General features: G+C 47.0%; 1 pseudogene; it reads left to right on the forward strand.

Moving 5' to 3' along the window:
- The first annotated feature begins 1,098 nt into the window (after nt 1-1,098).
- Nucleotides 1,099-12,073, forward strand: LOC107122605 (annotated as a pseudogene).
- The last annotated feature ends 8,558 nt before the right edge of the window (nt 12,074-20,631 follow it).

Below are 20,631 nucleotides of genomic sequence, written 5' to 3' on the forward strand. Positions count from 1 at the left end.
AAATATCATATTTGTGTCTCAAATTCATAAGAACCCAAGAGAAGTCATGTTGGATCAGGCCATCCAGTCCAACTCTCTGTGTCAGGTAGTGGCCAAAACCCAGGTGTCATCAGAAGGTACACCAGTGGAGGCCAGAATTCCAGAAGCCCTCCCAGTGTGGCCCCCCTGAGCACCAAGAATACAGAGCAGGACTACCTCAGACATAGTTCCCTCTATACCTTGTGGCTAATAGCCACACATGGACCTCTGCTCCATATGTTTATCCAGTTCCCCTTTGAAGCCGTCTATACTTGTAGCCACCGCCACTTCCTGCAGCAGTGTATTCCACCTGTTAATGACACGTTCTTTCTGGTTTTGCCCATTAAATTGATAAAGAGATGCAGACTGCAAGCTGTTTGCTGCAGCCTTAAACGTGCATACTCAATAATGCTCTTTAGCATTTGTAGAGATTCTGAATACAATAATGGCAATCATCAAAAGGTTAAGAAGGGCTGCGCTGGATTGCATCTGTGATCTAGTCCAGGATCCTGTTTCCCACAGTGATCACCTAGGTGCCTCCAGGAAGTGTCCAGCAGGACATGAAAGGGATCATCCCTCCCCTGCTGCTATTTCCCAACAACTGATGCTCAAGGGTACACTGCCTCTGAAACTGGAGGTTCCATTAGCTATGAAATTAGCTATGAAGTCTGCATGTGCTATCTAATGAATTTATCTAATGCCCTTTTAACTCCCATCTAAGCGGGTAGCCATTGCTGCATCATGACACATTATTAGATCTTGGGGTTTACCAGAATTTTGAGGCTTCACACCAATAAACTATTTCTCTATTATGGTTTTCTTTTGTCTCTGTTTTCTTTCCTTGGCTGCAGAAGAGGGTAATGTTATGTGGAAGGATCATCAGGTCCCACCGTTCGTTGGAAAGCCCCGACACATCGACATCTTGTTTGTCTGTCGTCCTGATGGAACTTCGGGGGTACTGTGAGAGAGCCAAGGATTTCCACGAGGGTTGGTGATCCAGGGTGCGCATGTGTCTGTGCACCGGTGGGGGTGGAACTGCCTCTTGGGGGGAAGGAAATGGCCACGGCACAAGAGGCAACGATGGCTCAAGAATCGCTAAAGCCGGGGAATCGCATCAAAACAGAGGAACAAGAGTCAGCCGGCTCCAAACCAGAAATGGAAGAAGCAGATGGCCTCGCAGTGGGGAGGACTGTCGAAGTTCTGTTGGGGGAACCTCCACAGCTTGTGAAGCAAGAGCCAGAGGAGCCATCCCGAAACTGGGATGCCCAGTTGCAGGAATTTCTCAAGACACTTCAGGCTCCTTGTTCTCGAGGGGACGGCTCACAACTGCCTGAACCGAGGCAGTGGAATGACTGCAGACCACCTCCAGTGCCTTCCGAGGGCGTGACGGAGGCCACCAACTGGCCTGGTGGATTGTGGGCTTCCCAGCCCCAGCCAGTTCCTATTGGAGAACTGAAGCAGGACCACGAGGCCGCGTGCTGTGGGAAGGAGAAGGAAAGAGTCCAAAGTGGAGATACCGTCGGGGCGGAGGTGCGGCGCCAGCGCTTCAGGAAACGATGTTACCAGGAAGCTGAGGGCCCTCGAGAGACGTGCAGGCAGCTGCGGGAACTTTGCAGTCAGTGGCTGAGGCCCGAGAGACACACCAAGGAGCAGATCCTGGATCTCCTGACCCTCGAGCAGTTCTTGGCCGTCCTGCCCCCGGAGATGCAATGCTGGGTCAGGGAGAGCGATCCAGAGAACTGCACCCAAGCGGTGACCCTGGCAGAGGAGTTCCTTCAGGCACAGCAAGGTGCCAAGGGATGGGAACGGCAGGTGAGAACAAGACACACACACACACCACCAAAAAAGTGAGATTATCTCACAAGAAGTGAGGGCTCACCTACCTGGTGAAGCAAACAAAACCACAATAAATTGAAGTATAATATCAGGACAGAGTTCGAGTCCAGTGGCACCTTTAATACCAATGACATTTTATTGTTTGCTGGTCTTAAAGGTGCCACTGGACTCTAACCTTGTTCTGCTGCTTCAGACCAACACACCTACTATGGCGTGACGGTGGGCTCTTTTTGTAGCAGGTACTCATTTGCATATTAAGCGACACACCCCTAAAGTAGCTAATCCTCCAAGAGCTTAGCCCCTGTAAGAAGAGCTCTGTAAGCTCTTGGAGGATTGGCTACATTAGGGGTGTGTGGCCTAATATGCAAAGGAGTTCCTGCTACAAAAAGAGCACTACTTATCGGGGAGACTGTTTCTCCTTTAAAACTCACTCTGTGTACATGAACTTAGTAGATTTCTGCTGCCACCAGGAATTAAAAATTCCAAATCTCTCTATTTCGGTAGAATGACCCAGTGTCTGGGCGCTTCACAGGACTGTGGCCCTGAGAAAGGACTGTTCTGATTGCTGGGATAAGTTTAAACAAACAATGATTTATTTATAAAAGAACAAAATAGTTTTCTGGGTGTTTTTTGAACTGTTGTTGAAGAAAGAAAATATAACTGACAAAGCTTGGTGGCACACAGTCTCTCATACACCAAAACTCAACTCTGACAGGCTTATCTCTCTCTCATATATAGCCACACAGGCTACTCTCTTGCTCATATAGCCATGCAGGCTACTCTCGCATAGCCACACAGGCTTAACTAAACTCCACCTGCTTCCTCTGTCATACAGACTCTCACAAAAACTCTCCACAGTCTTCTCTTCAAGGACATAGAATCACCTCAAAGACATCTCTCCTCCCACACTCTCAGTCTTCAGCCAATCACATCACACTTCTTATCTCCCTCTATCACTCTCCTTACATTACTGCAGTCAAACTAAACATTTAAAGAAACACACACCAAAACAAGAAATCATTCAGAATAAAACGGCCGTGAATTGAAATGCCCCTGTGTAGCTCTGTGGTGCGGCCTCATTTGGAATACTTCGTACCCTTCTGGTCACCGTATCTCCAAAAGTACAGAGGAGGGCAACAAAGGGGGTTGGAGCACCTTCCCTATGCGGAAAGGCTGAAGAGTCTGGGACTTTTCAGTATAGAAAAGAGACAACTGGGGGCAGGGGGGGGGGAATGTTCGAGGTTTATAAAATTGTGTACATAGTTTATTGAACCATATAGTTGGTGCTTCCTGGACTTTCTATTTGGAAGCAACGGCTAGCCTTGCCACCACCAGTAGGGTAGAAATCGTAGCCTTTCCCCCCCTTTCTCGGTATGCAGTTGGACCACAGTTCCAGTAGGACTAGATCTAAGGTAGGAGAGACGACCTGACCTACCATTCTACCAATCCTAGCTAAAACATCTTGCCATAATCCCTGGATGACTGGCCAATCCCACCAGCAATGTCGGAATAGGCCAACTGGGCCACATCCCCTCCAACACAATGGGCTGATACGCTTGTGAAAAACTCCTTGTTAATCCAGTTCCTGCCAAATAAATAACCCACAAGGTGGTTAAAGTTACATGTGAAACTGCCTTATACGGAATCACACCATTGGTCCATCAGAGTCAGTTATCACCTGCTCTGACCAGCAGCGGCTCTCCAGGGTCTCAGGCGGAGAGAGGTCTTTCCCGTCACCTACTGCCTGGTCCTTTTACCTGGAGATGTCGCGTATTGCACCTGAGGCTTTCTGCATGCCAAGCAGATGCTCTACCCCTGAGCCACAGCCCCTCCCCAGTTTCCAAATTGTTCTGCAGATTGAGATATTTATTGATTTCCGTTATTTATCGTCTGCCTTTCTCGCTGGACTCCAAGCGGATTCCCCAGGATGGCACATTCAGTAAACAAAATCGGATTAGACTGTAGAAGTCTGGCCAGCCAATAGAACTGAATTTGTACTACTGTGTATTTTGGAGTTTGCTCTGACTCTCCCCCACTCTGTCAACCCAGTTCTTTGCCTGCCCTCTGATTTCATTTTTAATTGTCCCCCCCTCCCTTCAGATTGAGGGGTCGTCAGAAGACACGTTTGTAAATCTACCCAAGACAAGCAAGGAATTGCCAGGAGCTGCAAAGAAACAATGTTTCACGGAAGCCAAGCAGTGCGCCGAGGGAAGCGCAAATGTTTCAGGTAAGACTTACCCGGCAGGGCATGTCTTAATGGATTCCTGAAGTCATTCCATCTCCAGCTATAGTGCTCTTTTGAACTGAATTGTCCCTTTTCCGGATCTGTGGATTTGGGTCTGTGGACAATGGTAGCAGTTATATGTTTCTGAAATTGCCCCGAAAGGGATTAAAGCTTGTCTCTTCCTTGCCGACTGCCTGCCTGCATGCCTCTTGTACTCATTGGCTGACCTGCCGTGATGTCATGGATGGCTAGGGATGGGGATGCTACCAGGAACAGCATATTTTTTCCCCAAGTACTGTGTCTTTTGCAATGGAAGCTGCTTCTGCTGTGGCTGTGTGTCTATATTAGCAAAGCTGGAAGTCAGTTTCATGTGGCGTACCAGGGCAAAGACCAATAGAAGCCAAATTAACCAAGTTGTAGAAGGGGTATCTTCCCCCTCTCCCTCCCCCTCCCCTGGTGTAGACAGACTGTCGTCATTCAGTTGTAGAAATGCCATGTGGTGAAAATAAAAGGCACAGAAGAAGAAGAGATTGGATTTATACCCTGCCCTTCACTACCCGAATGAGTCTCCGAGCGGCTTACAATCTCCTTTCCCTTCCCCTCCCCACAACAGACACCCTATGAGGTAGGTGGGGCTGAGAGAGCTCTGCCGAGAACTGCTCTTGAGAGAACAGCTCTGAAAGAACTTGTTACTGACCCAAGGTCACACCAGCAACTGCATGTGGAGGAGTGGGGAATCGAACCCGGTTCTCCCAGATTAGAGTCCATGCTCCTAACCACTACACCAAAATGGCTCTCCTAAGAGACTAAGGCTTGTTGGTCTAGGTATTCTCACTTAGGGTGTGAGAGAGTCCCGAGTTCAAATCCCAGACAAGATCCACTTCACTAGGTAGTTGTGAGAGAAGAAAGGCTGTGTCTTACAGCAGATGTGCTTGGAGGATGCGCAAAGGAATGATCAGTTGCTCCACAACATTATGCCTTTTTCTGCAGTATTTCCTTCCCTGGTATTGTGAAGTGTAGGCTAGACCTTCCTCTTCTTTGTGCTGCTGATCCGTTGCTGGCCAGTAGGTGAGCTTTGTCCCGCTTTCCTCTTTCGTGGGATTCAAACTCATGTTCCATGTTTCTCAGATGGGTGCTTTCCCACAGGGTGCTATAAGGGATCCAACAGGAATGTCTCCTGTGAATGTGCCAGTGGGTACACTCTTGTGGAAGTTGTAAGAACATGAGAAGAGCCCTGCTGGGTCAGGCCAGTGGTCCCTCTAGTCCAGCATCCTGTCTCACACAGTGGCCAGCCAGTTCCCCTGGAGGGCCAACAACAGGGCAGAGAGGCCGAGGCCTTCCCCTGAGGTTGCCTTCTGGCTCTGGGATTCAGAGGATTAGTAATAAATACAACGGCCTCTAGTAAGAGGCTCTGGGCAGGTGCCCCAGCCTTGGACACTCAGTGTCAATTTGCTGTGGCGACCTCAGCAGGGTATAATGACACTGAGTCCACCATTTTCTCCAGAGGAACTGATGTAATTTTGAGTGATCTCCAGTCCTCACCTGGAGATTGGCAACGATGGTTCCCCAGAAGGGAATAGTTTGTTTGGAGGGTGGAGTCTATGGCTTTGTACCTGTCCGAGGTCCCACGCCTCCTGAAACCTCACCCTCTCCAGGCTCCATCCCTCACATCTCCAGGAATTTCCCACCTGGAGTTGCCAACTCTATCTCCTTCCCAGCCAGTCATCAACCTACCTTTATTTCCCCCTCACTCTTCAGCTTTCCACCCCCCACACACCTGCAGCCTCTCCCGTGCTCTGAAGCCCTGACTGCTACGTCACATTGGCTGTCATGGGGGCCACCTCAGCAGCATATAAGGGTACAGAGCCCACCATTTTCTCCAGGGGAACTGATCTCTGCCATCTGGAAAGCAGTTGTAATTCTGAGTGATCTCCAGCCCTCACCTGGAGATTGGACACATTTTACCACAGAAGAGCAAACTGTTTAGAATGTTAGAGGCAAAAGCCAATCAAGTCGCATATGCAAATGACCTCTGTGTTCCGAGGCAAAGGCCAATGAGGCTGCATATGCAAATAACCTCTGTGTTCTGACTGGCTATGGGGGGGGGGAGAGGAACAGCAAAATGTTTAGAATGTTGGAGGCAGGCAAGCAGCCAGTGGATAGGGAGACCCTCTGAATGACAGATCAGAGAGCGAATTGATTTTGGAGCATGTGGAATGTTCTAGAGAAGTGCCACCACCATTCGGCTTTTATTTATAAGGGAGATAAGAAGAGCCCTGCTGGATCAGACCAGTGAGGGTCCACCTAATTCAGCATCCTGTCTCACACAGTGGCCAACCAGTTCCCATGGAGGACCAACAGCAGGGCAGAGAGGCTGAGGCCTTCCCCTGGTGTTGCCTCCTGGCTCCCCACTCCTCCACAGAGAATTAGTGCCTCTGAATGCGGAGGTTCCCCTCAGCCACCATGGCTAGTGGACACTGACAGACCTCTCCTCCATGGATCTGTCTAACCCCCCTTTGAAAGCAGTTCATTCCTGTGGCCATCATGACATCCTCTGGCAGTGAATCCCACATTCTAAGCACTCTCTCTGTGTAAGTTGTGTGCCTGCGTCCCTCTTCACAGATACTTTAATCACCAGTCAAACTGATGCTTAATGTTAACTGCAAAAAACAAATTAACAAAGCCTTTCAGAAAAAGGATCAGATGAGAGTGGCCCACTTGCCGTTCTTCTCTGGTTGACTATCGTTTCAATTGTTTTGAAAGCATGAAATTTAAAATGGAAATGAGACTGCAACCATTTCAAATGAAAGCTGCCAACTATTTAAAATGTATTTATTAAAATGTTAAATCCCACCTTTCCTTGCAGTTCAAGGTGGTTTACAAATAACATTTAAAAGCATTTTCCATTAAAACTCAAATAAAGCAGCCAACTCCAAATCTCTCCCACCGTCCTCCTCTTAAAAGAGGCCTGCTGTTCAGACCTTCTCAAAACCCCTGGAAATCGAGCAGGCCTTTCAGCACCATCTGAAGATCTCCAGGGAAGGGCCCCTCTCACCTCTTCAGGTGCGAAATCCTCCCCAAAGACAGGTGTTCTGAACTGGCCCGAGGGATGTCCGACTTTCCTCAACTAGGCCAAAAAGGACCTGGCCCCTGCCTGGTGGAGTGAGCTACCTTATGGCATCAGGGCCCAGGAGGGCCCATTACAGTTCCGCAGGGCCTGCAAGACGGAGCTCTTCCACCGGACCTTTAGTTGAGGCAGCGGGCATCCACTTCGATCTGGTCTCCCCTCCAGTGACCGCAGATCCTAGAAGCCGGATTGGGGCCACACTGTCATCTGTTGAGGCGTGTTGTTTTGGTATAGTAGTTAAGTGCGCGGACTCTAATCTGGGAGAACCAGGTTTGATTCCCCACTCCTCCACTCGCAGCTGCTGGATGACCTTGGGCAAACTATAGTTCTGTCAGAGCAGTTCTCGAAAGAGCTCTCTCAGCCCCACCTACCTCACAGGGTGTCTGTTTCAGGGAGGGGAAGGGAAAGGAGTTCGTAAGCTGCTCTGAGTCTTCGAGTGAAGGGCGGGGTATAAATCCAATCTCCTCTTCTTCTTCCAAATGCTGGATTTTATTGATTTAATGTTGATGGTTTTATTGATTCTAATGGATGATTATAACATGTTTTAATTTGTAAATCTGCATTCATTGCAGTCCTATATGTTAATTGCAAACCTATATATAGACCTGCCCTGAGCCTACAGTGTGGGGAGGGTGGGATATAAGTTTAAAAAAACAAGTAAATAAAATAAAACTGGCAACAGGGCAGTTATTTATTAAAACATTGAATCCCACCTTTCCTTGCAGTTCAAGGTGGTCCCTGGCAATGTTCCCTCTAAGCTGTGGAGTCCTGTGAGCAAAAATTCTACTTTGCGAGCCACTGGCATTAAAGTCGTGAGCCAGCGATTTGGCTGCTTCATAAATTAGTTTGCTCTGGAGCCATCCTTCCTGAGCTAAGACAAAAATGTGTGAGCCGGAGGCTAAAAAACTGTGAGCTAGCTCATGCTAACTCAGCTTAGAGGGAACGCTGGTCCCTGGTCTTTGGGGGTCCCTCTGCAGTTCCAGCAGGGTGTGGCAGCTGGGGAACCTTTGCTTGGCTTTCAGGGTTGTCCCTGACAGGCTACTGAGGCCTGGACTTGCTGAGACTGAGAGGGGAAAAGATCTCAGGGTCGTCGTGGACAGCTCAATGAAGGTGTCAACCCAGTGTGCTGCAGCAGTGAACAAAAGCAAATTCTATGTCAGGGATTATTAGTAAAGGGATTCAGAATAAAACGGCCGATATTGAAATGCCCCTGTGTAGATCTGTGGTGCGGCCTCATTTGGAATACTTCGTACCCTTCTGGTCACCGTATCTCCAAAAGTACAGAGGAGGGCAACAAAGGGGGTTGGAGCACCTTCCCTATGTGGAAAGGCTGAAGAGTCTGGGACTTTTCAGTATAGAAAAGAGACAACTGGGGGCAGGGGGGAGAATGTTCGAGGTTTATAAAATTGTGTACATAGGTTATCGAACCATATAGTTGGTGCTTCCTGGACTTTCTATTTGGAAGCAACGGCTAGCCTTGCCACCACCAGTAGGGTAGAAATCGTAGCCTTTCCCCCCCTTTCTCGGTATGCAGTTGGACCACAGTTCCAGTAGGACTAGATCTAAGGTAGGAGAGACGACCTTACCTACCATTCTACCAATCCTAGCTAAAACATCTTGCCATAATCCCTGGATGACTGGCCAATCCCACCAGCAATGTCGGAATAGGCCAACTGGGCCACATCCCCTCCAACACAATGGGCTGAAACGCTTGTGAAAAACTCCTTGTTAATCCAGTTCCTGCCAAATAAATAACCCACAAGGTGGTTAAAGTTACATGTGAAACTGCCTTATATGGAATCTCACACGATTGGTCCACCAGAGTCGGTTATCACCTGCTCTGACCGGCAGCGGCTCTCCAGGGTCTCAGGCGGAGAGAGGTCTTTCCCGTCACCTACTGCCTGGTCCCTTTACCTGGAGATGCCGCGTATTGAACCTGAGGCTTTTCTTCCCTATGTGGAAATGCTGAAGAGTCTGGGACTTTTCAGTATAGAAAAGAGACAACTTGGGGTGGGGGAATGGTCGAGGTTTATAAAGTTAGGCACGGGGGTGGAGAGAGTTGACAAAAGAGAACTTTTTCCTCCCTCTCCCATAATACTAGAACTCAAGGGCATCCAATGACACTGATGGGCAGTAGGTTCGGGGCGGATGAAAGGAAACACTACTTTACACACCGTATCTGAGGAAGTGTGCTTGGGCACGAAAGTTTATACCTTAAATAAAAATTTGTTCGTCTTAAAGGTGCCCCTGGACTCAAGCTTTGTTCTGCTTCACACAGAGAGTGATGAAAATGTGGAATTTGCCACCAGAGGATGTAGTGATGGCCCCAGGAATAAACAGCTTTCAAAGGGGATTAGATAGATTCACGGAGGATAAGTCTATGAAAGGTTACCAGCCATGGTGGCTGAGGGGGACCTCCACATTCAGAGGCACTAATCCTCTGAATCCCAGAGCCAGGAGGCAACCTCAGGGGAAGGCCTCGTCCACTATGCCCTGTTGTTGGCCCTCCAGAGGAACTGTTTTGCCCCTGTGTGAGACAGGATGCTGGACCCTTGATCTGATCCAGCAAGGCTCTTCTTATGTTCAGATCTTAGAGACCTTCTTCTGCCCTTTCCTCCAAATTATGCTAAAAACTATGTTAAAAAGGGATGCTGACATCCACAGGTCATGTTCAGAATCCTGAATATTGTTTCACCTTTGTCAAACAATAGGTGGCCTATCAGTCAGTCTATTGACAATCGGCGACCGATTGGTTTTGGCCAGCATGCTAAATCTCACTGTCATTCACTAATCTCAAGTAACGTCGCCTACATTTACTTCTGGATTTCCCCCTTTTCCTCCAGCAGGCAGCGGGTGGCTGAGTGAAACCGAGGAGGAGCTGAAGCCTTTCTTGGAAAGCCCTGAAGAAGAGGAACCACAGATGATGATGTCGGAAGCAGCCAAAGAGAACCGTTCCCCACATGGTAGGAAAGGTGATGAGAATCCATGCGAGGCAGAGAGTCAGAACGGAAATAACAATGAGATGGAAGCCACTGAGCCTGTGTTTTCTGAAGGCACTGACAAAGGTCTCAGTGAAGCCACAGCCCTGCAGCGGGTGGACAGCATGAAATGTGAAGCACACAAGGAAAGCTTTGGTCAAAGCCCACACCTTTTGACTAGTGAAAGGAGCCAGGCAGGAGAGAAAACGTACACATGCTGGCATTGTGGCCAGAACTTTGGTAGCAGCTCGGATCTCTTGTCCCACGAGAGAACCCACGTAGGGGAGAAACTGTATAAATGTGCCCACTGTGGAGAAAGTGAAAGAACCCACACGGGGCAGAAGCCCCATAAATGCTCACACTGTGGGAATACCTTTGGGTGGAACTCGCAAGAGGGAATTCTTGCCAGCGAGAAGCCTTACACCTGCTCGGAGTGTGGGAAAAGTTGCAGTCAGAGATCAGACCTCCTCAAACACCAGAGGACTCACACTGGGGAGAAACCTTACAAGTGTGCTGTGTGTGGGAAAAGCTTCACGAACATCTCAGGTCTCAAAGTCCACCAGAGGATCCACACAGGTGAGAAACCGTACAAATGCTCGCACTGCGGGAAATGTTTCAGTTGGAGCTCGCACTTCATGTCGCACGAGAGAATCCACACTGCATTGTGCTCGTACTGTGGGAAAAGCTTCAGCCAGAATTCGGACCTCGTCGAGCACGAGCGAACCCACACGGCGAAGGAGGCACTTGCATGCTTTGCCTGCGGGAAAGCTTTCGATGTCAGTGCGGAACTGGTCGCACATGTCCGGACCCACAAAGAAAAGCCTTTTGAGTGCTCGGTCTGTGGGAAGACCTTCCGGAACAGCTTGCAACGAATTGCGCACCAGAAAGTCCATACGGGAGAGAAGCAGCATAAATGCTCCCACTGTGGGAAAACTTTTAGCCAGAAGCAGAGCCTGATTATTCATGAGAGAATCCATACAGGGGAAAAACCATATAAATGCTTAGTCTGTGGGAAAAACTTCCGAAACCTGCCGAATCTTAAGTCTCACGAAAGGACCCATACGGGAGAGAAACCATACAAATGCTCCTACTGTGACAAAAGTTTCCGCTGGAGCTCGCATCTGGTGCTGCATGAGAGAATCCACACAGGAGAGAAACCCTACAGATGTTCAGACTGTGGGAGAGCCTTTGACCGGCGGTCAAACCTTCTTGTGCACATGAGAATCCACACTGGGCAGAAACCTTACAACTGTTCCGACTGTGGGAAAAGCTTCACCTCCAATTCCGTTCTTCTTCGACATCAGAAAATCCATGCGGGAGAGGAACCTTGCACATGCTCCGAGTGTGGGAGAGTCTTCTGGCAGCGGTCGGACCAGATCGACCGAGCTGGAGAAAAGGGCTCGAAATGCTCCGAGTGTTTGAGAAGTCGCTACCTGAGCTCCGATCTGGTGGTACGGGCGAGAAGCTGTGCCGAGGAAAAGCTGTTTGAGTGCTCGGTCTGTGGGAAGAGTTTTCGGAATAGCTCGCACCTCCTCAACCACCAGAGTGTCCATACGGGTGTTCAGCCATATCAATGCTCGGACTGTGGGCGGAACTTTGTGAGAAGGCCCAATCTCTTAACACCCGTGAGCGACCCTGCAGGGCAGAAACCGTTCAAATGTTCGCATTGTGAGAAGAGTTAGATTTGGTGCTTGGTCAATCTTGGGGAAAAATTGGAACTGTTCTCATTAACATTAATACCTTGGCACTGGGAGCCAGTGGGGGGTATTAATTAGCCACGACACTCTTAGGTGACCTCGGGCCAGTCTCTCTTTTACATTATTATGAGGGGACCACGTATACCAAGCTGAGCTCTTTGGGTTAAGTTAGCTACTTTTCCTGTCTGCTTCTCCTTGCCTTTGGAAATCCCTGTGTAAGCTCCTTGGGGCAAGAATCCATGTTTTGCTTACGATTCCCTCTGAAGCGATGACTCTAAAAACAGTAATCAGATGTGAGAGAGAAAAAATAGAGATGTTTTTAGCCAAAGGGAGTACCTTCAGCCTGCCTTGGTGGTTTTTTTCTGCATAGGGGTTTCGGGTTAGGGAAAGGGGTGGTTTCTGACCGCTTCTATGGAGGCGGCCAGAAACCACCCCTTTCCCTAACGGTTTTGGGCAAATGGCTGATAGTGTGGGGCATTGTTCCCATGCACCTTTTTGAAGACTGATAAAAGCAACAAGTATAATCTGGAACTTTTTAAAGTTTGTTTGGCTTCGCTGTGGGCAAAGAGGGAGATTCAAACACCTTTTGAAGTCTTGTTCATTTCAGTGGAAGAATGAAGTGTTCGTTTTGGGTTATATTGTGCTGGCTGTTTTATTGGGGAAAGGAGGGCAATCTTTGAAGAGATTTCTAAGTTTGCCCTTATCTGCTGGAAATGAGGTATCTCTGCCGGGACTCCCTTTTCTGCATAAATGAACAGGCAGCATCTTTTTTTAAAAAAAAAATGGCCGAGTAATTTGAAAAGGAACTCCTTATTTTGTGGGTTTTGGACTGAACATCCAACCACAGAATGACCATTAATACCTTGTGTTTATTGCTGATTGTTGGGATTTGTGTGTTCAGTTTCCTTTATCATTTCAGTCAAGTTTTGATTAAAATCGAATTGTGGTGTGCATCCATGGTCCGTATTACATTTTTTTTAACCGCGATATCCACAAACCACTAGATTAGTTGGCTTTAAAAAGGGACTGGATGAACCACATTTAGGATAAGTCTCTTACTCAGTAGAACCTCCATTTCTAAAAGCAGTATATCTGAAAACCATGTTGTTGTGGAGATACAATGGGGAAGCCTAATTTAATTATCCGAAGAATTTTTGTGCTGCCTTTCCAGGTTCCCTGCCCCAAGGTGGCTTACAAAGTAAAATACAACATAAAACATCAAAAAAAGGAAACATTTTCCTGTCCTGGTTGTGCCACTAGATTAGTTGGCTTTAAAAAGGGACTGGATGAACCACATTTAGGATAAGTCTCTTACTCAGTAGAACCTCCATTTCTAAAAGCAGTATATCTGAAAACCATGTTGTTGTGGAGATACAATGGGGAAGCCTAATTTAATTATCCGAAGAATTTTTGTGCTGCCTTTCCAGGTTCCCTGCCCCAAGGTGGCTTACAAAGTAAAATACAATACAAACATAAAACATCAAAAAAAGGAAACATCTTCCTGTCCTGGTTGGGGGCTTGATGGGGAAACAGGATGCTGGCCTAGCTAGAAATTGGGTTTGGTGCAGTAAGGCTTAGATAAATTCATTATGAATGGCAGTTAACCATTCTACCTAAATGAGTTCAGAGGTAAGAATGTTGAAGGGGTGGGGGGAGCAGACAGCAGGCCCTGTCTGTGTGCTCCTCTGTGGTCTTTGACTGGCTGGTGTTGGAAAACAGGATGCTGGAATATTGGTCTGAACAAGCATGGCTCTATTTATGTTCTTTTATAGCTAAGAACATCCATGAAAAAAAAGCAGCTGATCTCTCAGTGCAAGATTTTTAGGTCAAACGATAGCTAAATAGAACTTCCATATTCACTCGCAGTGTAGCTTTGAACACCAGCTGGGGAGGTGACACACCTAACAGGAAAACCTCTGGGTGGCTTTCTATGAGAAAGAGGATGGAGAACTAGATGTTCTGATCTGGTTGTGTCTTCCTTCTTAAACTGAAAAGGACTAGTAAAGAGATGCCATAAAAAGGACATAAGCATTAGGCTCTTTGGAACATTTGAGGTCTGGGGGGACAGAAACCCTATACACTGGTTTTTGAAAAATCCACTTGCAGGACTTCAAAAGCTGAATATAGTTGTATTAGGATATTTGGAACATTTGAAGTCTGGGGGGGACAAAAACCCTATACACTGGTTTTTGAAAAATCCCCTTGCAGGATTTCAAAAGCTGAATATTTCTATTAATCATAGAAGGCCATACTGTAAAGCAGTACAAATCAGATTTCATACTTTTTAATGGCAATTACAAATTGCATAATAATCCCCATGTGAGTAAATGACGCTGCCCTTTTGTGAATAATTCATCTAATCCAGTGTGGTGTAGTAGTAGATCACAGTGAGATCTGGTGAGCAGGGAAGCTCACTGGGTGACCATGGGCCAGTCTAAGCCTAGCCTACCTCACAGGGTTGCTGAGAGGGTAAATTCGAGAAAGGAGATTGAGGTAAGCTGGTTTGGGTCATGCTATTTGGATCCCGTGTTTTCTGATTTTGTACTCCGGGATTTTCTTTTTTCAATGTTGAGTATGTACTAAACTGTTTTTATTGTGTTGGCTTCTCATTCTGTAATCTGTCTTGAGTCTCAATGGTGAAGTAAGTGAAGTAAGAAAAGATTCCTGACAATCTTTTTAAAGTTTTATTTACTGTGCCTTTCCAGGTAGGAGAACTTGTGCCTGTAAGAGTGACTACAGAGGCAGACATTCAACAGGTGCAGCCCCCCCCTCCATTCATACCGATGGAACACACCATCTGGTTCCTTTACATCTGGAAGTAGGACTGAGAATGGGTTTTTCCCTGAGCAGGGTTTGCATCCCCAGTAAGCAGAAGTTCAACTGGTAAAGTTCCTCCCCTCACTGAAGCACTAACTGCTGTTAAAGAGCACAGGAGCACTGCTAGGAGTGGTTTGGGTCTTCATTGGTGAGAAAAGTGGGGTATAAATGAAATAATAAACCACTGTCGGCGGGAGTGTCTGGCAACGGCTCTCTACAGTTTCAGGAAGAGGCCCCTTTCCTAGACTTACCAGAAATGCTTTTAGAGGTTCAAAATGGGATTGAATCTAGGACATGCGGCACACAAAGTACACAGGTAACCATTGAGATATGGCACCTCCCACTCAAAGATCATTCTAGAAATAACTGCAGACAATGCATCCTTCCCTGTGCCTGAAACTAAACTGCCCGAAGGCATCTGACTGGCTGACTGAATCCTGTATTTGATATTGGGGAGGGGGGAAAGTAGCATAGACTGACTTCACAAAGAGGTTCTTTAAAATGCAGCACGTTTAGAAGTCAGCCTCTCTTCCTAAAAAAATTCCTGAACTGATCTTCCAACACTTGGTTCCAGGGAAGGCAGTGGTTCCTTGGTGAAAAGATCACTGATGGTAAACAAACTTCCCTGGAAAACAAATTCTCTGGCCTGACAACAGGGGTCATTTCATAGAAAAAGAACTAGGGGAACTCATTAGCATAAATCATTAGCATATGCCACACACCCTGACCACCGGAAGTGTGTCATAAGGCCACACCCTCTGACATCACCAGAACTGTGTCATAAGGCCACACACCCCGCCCCCAACGGTCCTGGCCGCCGGCGCCGGCCTTGCAGCTCTACTGCCGAGCCCCATGAGGGGCCCGGCGGTGGACCTGCAAGGCCGGCGGGAGGGCAAGGAAGCCCCGCGAAGGCCCTCCCTGGCCCCAGGTAGGCAGGGGGGGGGAGAGGCAGGGAGGAAGCAACTTACCCTCCCTCTTCTCCTGCCTCCTCCTGGCTGAATGAGGGCCGGAAGCAGGGGGCGGGGCTTCGTCATGTGCCCCGCCCCCCGTACCTCACCCGGGGGAACTGCGATCCCCCACGATCCCCCCCGAAATGACCTCTGCCTGACAATTTGACCCCCGGCCAATGTTCCCTCTAATTTTGTTGCCTCTACTGATCCAGAGCAGTTCACATCCTGAGCAGAATATAACTGCTGCCATCTTAAAATGGGCAATGGGCAGTGCAAGTCCCTGCGCGGCTCCAGATTGCCGCTAAACGGGGCTTCCTGTGTTAATAAGTGGCCATTCATGCACACAGCTTAGAGGGAACACTGCTGGAGACTGCAGCCAAGGGAGATAATTTGACATATTCTTAGCAATTTTTTCAGTTCTAACAGGACCAATGGGGGAGTCATCAAGAGGCACAAAGTATTTGTGGCAAGTTGGCAACAGAGGATGCTTCCCTAGTGGATGTAGCTGGGTTTCTCAGAAGATGAGACAATTTGGAAAACTAGAGTTACCAGATGTCCTCTTTTTTGGTGTCTGTCCTCTTTTTGGGATCTTTTTTTTAAAAAAACTGATTAAAATGTCCTCTTTTGGAGTTGGAAGGTTAGGAATGTCCCTAGTTAGTAGCAATTATCACAGCTTAAATAGTAGGAGTATTTAAAATGAGATTTGTTGTGGTGATCACTTGTTTTTGAAGTAGTCAGTCGGGAAATATCTCCTCTTTTTTGCTTTTCAAAATATGGTAACCATAGGAAAACATTACTTTGAAATTACAAAGTTTGATAGTGTCTGCCATCAATGCCTGGTTTTCTGACTATGTTCTGAGGAAACGTTTGAGGCTTCTCACATTAGGGTTGCCAGGAACTGTATCTGCAACTCAGAGATTCAGGGGCTTGGCGATATTTCCACACCCCAGTCAGAATTTCACTGTGTTACATTTGGACCTGTGGCCTGTAAGTTGGGTGTGTTTCAGACCCAGCTGTTTTGAACACAATGGGTTTCGTCAGGGCTTTTTTTGTAGAAAAAGCCCAGCAGGAACTTATTAGCATAATAGGCCACACCCAAGAGTGGAAACTCATTAGCATATTAGGCCACACCCCTGACAGTACAGCTAATTAGCATATTAGGATGCACCCCCATGTTGCCAGAAGTGTGGTCATCCAGCCACACACACCTTTTGCTTCTTATTCTGTTTACCATGTTTGTTGTCCAAACCCAGGGCTTTTTTTGTAGCAGGAACTCCTTTGCATGTTAGGCCACACCCCCCCAATGTAGCCAGTCCTAATGAGTTTCTGCTGTTGGGTGTGGCCTATTATGCTAATGCGTTCCTGCTGGGCGTGGCCAACTCAGGAGCCAGCCGGAACTCCGTTCCTGTGCGTTCCTGCCCAAAAATAGCCCTGGGTTTTCTTCTCTGGAAATAACCTGGGTCTGTGTCATTGACCTCTGTGAAAGTACTTTCTTTCAGAGAACATTCAATAGTTGCCTCATCTCCAAACGTTTATCGAAAGGACTTGTGAACAACTCAAAGAGCCTTTGGGTCAGTGCAGGGGTCGTTTCGTAGAAAAAGAGCTAGAGGAACTCATTAGCATAACTCAGCATATGCCACACACCCTGACATCACCGGAAGTGTGTCATAAGGCCACACACCCCGCCCCCAACGGTCCCGGCCGCCGCTGCCGGCGGAAGCGGGGCAGCTGGAAGCAGGGGGCGGGGCTTCGTCATGTGCCCCGCCCCCCGTACCTCACTCAGGGGAACTGCGATCCCCCGCGATCCCCCCCGAAATGACCTCTGGGTCAGTCACTAATTCTTTGTCAGCCTAACCTACCTCGCAGGGTTGTTGTGACGATAAGATGGAGATGGGGAGAAGCATGTAAACTACCTTGAACCCTCTGAAGGTTACAAAACCACGATACATTCAGCTTTCTGCAAGTTCAAAAGTTGTTGTCCCTGGCAGTGAAAACAAACAGGAGTCCTTTAAAGCTAACACATTTTTACTGTCGCAAACAATGCTAGAATAAAATTTATGTTAGCCAGATTTAACGTATTGCCATCGGCTATCTTCTCTGGAAGATGTCATAAAATCCCTTATAAACTTAGACAATGCCCTTGTAGTCAGGGTCAAGGTTCCCTCTAAGCTGTGGAGTCTCATGAGGAAAAATTCTACTTTGTGAGCGACTGGAATTAAAGTGGTGAGCGAGAGATTTGGCTACTGCATCAATCAGTTTGCTCTGGAGCCCTCCTTCCTGAGCTGAGACAAAAATGTGCGAGCCGGAGGCTAAAAAACTATGAGCTGGCTCACACTAACGCAGCTTAGAGGGAACACTGGTCAGGGTGCCATCGAATTTGTTTCCCATGTTCTTTTAAATTGCCCATTTTATACTAAGACCCGGGATAAATTCCTGGACTCCCTTCTTTTTACATGCTGCGGTCTCCCTGAGAGTGTCAATGTCCAGTTGCTAATCTCGGGGCAAAATTCATCTATAACTTTTAATGTTGCCTGTTTTCTTCAATCTGCAATTCAAATCAGGGAAACTATAAACTGATCAGGTTTTTTTTCTTGCTGTTTGTTTGTATGACAGCCACATTTCTGATGTATTCCTAAATTTTAATGTCCTTTTATCTCTTGATATGCCAATAAAGGTTGTCTGTCTGTCCTGCTCACAAACAGTCGCTATGCTTACCCCTAAGTTGCAAATTGTTCCCCTTGCATTTCGTGAACCTTAAATTCCTCTGCTTACATTATTCATCTCCATGCCCACATATATTTATTTCTGCTAGCAATTCACAAAACCTAAGAAAGTCCACGGAAGTCTTTGCCACAATAAACCCAGTAGTTCTTGCAGTGCGATCATAAGCCTCCTGCTCTTCTCCCAAGTAAACTGCAAAGTTTTAAATGCACACCTGCCACCCGGCAAATTGTCCCGGCTCCTCCCATGCTGGTTTCACTCACCTGTTCTTTGTAGCCACCGGCTAGGAAATCCGAACTGGGCAATTTCGCATCAGGGAGGAGCCAGGAAGGGATTTTCCCTTTAACACCTGCCCTGTTCCCATTTCTCTCCAGGACCAGAGGGCATCTGAAACGCAGCTATATTAATACAACACTTCTAGTTCTCAGTTCAGTGAGCTCCCAGGTAGGGCAGCCAGTGCACAGAAATGAGACAGGGGTTTGCCCCCCCCCCCCATCTCTGTTATGCTTCCGCCCCTCATAGGGAAGCATTCAAATCAGAACCCGAAGTGAGGGTTTTCTATATTACTGAACTTTTTCTTTACCTCTGCACATTTCCCTCTTCTAGGATGCAGAACTCGGTTACTAACATGGCTACTCTTTGGAAATTTATTTAACCCTATAGAGTATTCGTGAAGAATTGACCGGAATGAAAAAAGCGAACAGTTACAGCAAAATGGAATCGTTCAAGAGGGCATTTTTTATAAAGTGGACGGGACTTGAGAATTATTTTGGGTTAGTGTGGTTAGTAGTATGTAATATATGTATTGTTTATAAAATGTAAATCTAAAAAAGAAAATAAATAAAAAGTTTGAGTCCTGTCAGCACGTTTAAGGCCAACAAACAAAGTTTAACCTTGGGTATAAGCTTCCGCGCACATGCACACTTCTTCACAGGAAAGCTTATATCCAGAATAAAACTTGGTTGGTTTTAAAGGTGCCGCTGAACTCGAACTTTGTTCTATTGCTTCAGACCAACACGGCTTGTATGCTTGAAAATATCACACAGCTTTCGTCCTGCATTGTTATGTATCATGCTATTTGGATCCCGTGTTTTCTGATTTTGTACTCCGGGATTTTCTTTTTTCAATGTTGAGTATGTACTAAACTGTTTTTATTGTGTTGGCTTCTCATTCTGTAATCTGTCTTGAGTCTCAATGGTGAAGTAAGTGAAGTAAGAAAAGATTCCTGACAATCTTTTTAAAGTTTTATTTACTGTGCCTTTCCAGGTAGGAGAACTTGTGCCTGTAAGAGTGACTACAGAGGCAGACATTCAACAGGTGCAGCCCCCCCCTCCATTCATACCGATGGAACACACCATCTGGTTCCTTTACATCTGGAAGTAGGACTGAGAATGGTTTTTCCCCCAAGCAGGATTTGCATGCCCAGTAAGCAGAAGTTCAACTGGTAAAGTTCCTCCCCTCACTGAAGCACTAACTGCTGTTAAAGAGCACAGGAGCACTGCTAGGAGGAAAGCTGGCAACACTACCACCAAAAATTAGATTTTAACTATACCCTCAGGTGAGCAAAAGGCATTCTGCACACACCCAGATACACTCTTGCTGCTTTTCAATGTTTCATTTTTCTAGTAACCCTAAAAGCAGTTTGGATGTGTCTTTTCACAGGGAAAACAGCACTGATCCCTCCCTAAGATTGCTATTCCAGAATCTGCAAACTGTAAGAGAATAAATGTGGTCCTTTCATATGATTCTAAAGCTACATAACATGTCCCACGGTCGCTAATCTCCTAAATATACCAGAACAAATGTTGTTTCTTAAGTGCAGAAACTTTTAGACAGCTACAAATCAGTGTTCCCTCTAAGCTGAGTTAGTGTGAGCTAGCTCACAGTTTTTCAGCCTTCAGCTCACACGTTTTTGTCTTTGCTCAGGAAGGAGGGCTCCAGAGCAAACTAATGTATGCAGTAGCCAAATCGCTTGCTCACAACTTTAATGGCAGTAACTCACAAAGTAGAATTTTTGCTCACAAGAGTCCACAGCTTAGAGGGAACATTGCTACAAATACCTATCCAGGGTTGCCAACACTGGGTTGGGAAATTCCTGGAGATTTGGGGCTAGGGAGGGGTATCAGCAGGGTATAATGCCACAGAGTCCAACCTTCCAGGTAGCCATTTTATTCAGGGGAACTGATTCAGGCTGTCTGGAAATCAGTTGTAATTCCAGGCAACCCTAAACCTGAGATTCCCAGTGTCCCAAGTAGGGGCCTGG

Source organism: Gekko japonicus, unplaced genomic scaffold (genome assembly GCF_001447785.1).
Source record: "Gekko japonicus isolate JY-2015 unplaced genomic scaffold, Gekko_japonicus_V1.1 scaffold1592, whole genome shotgun sequence".
NCBI classification, from domain to species: domain Eukaryota; kingdom Metazoa; phylum Chordata; class Lepidosauria; order Squamata; family Gekkonidae; genus Gekko; species Gekko japonicus.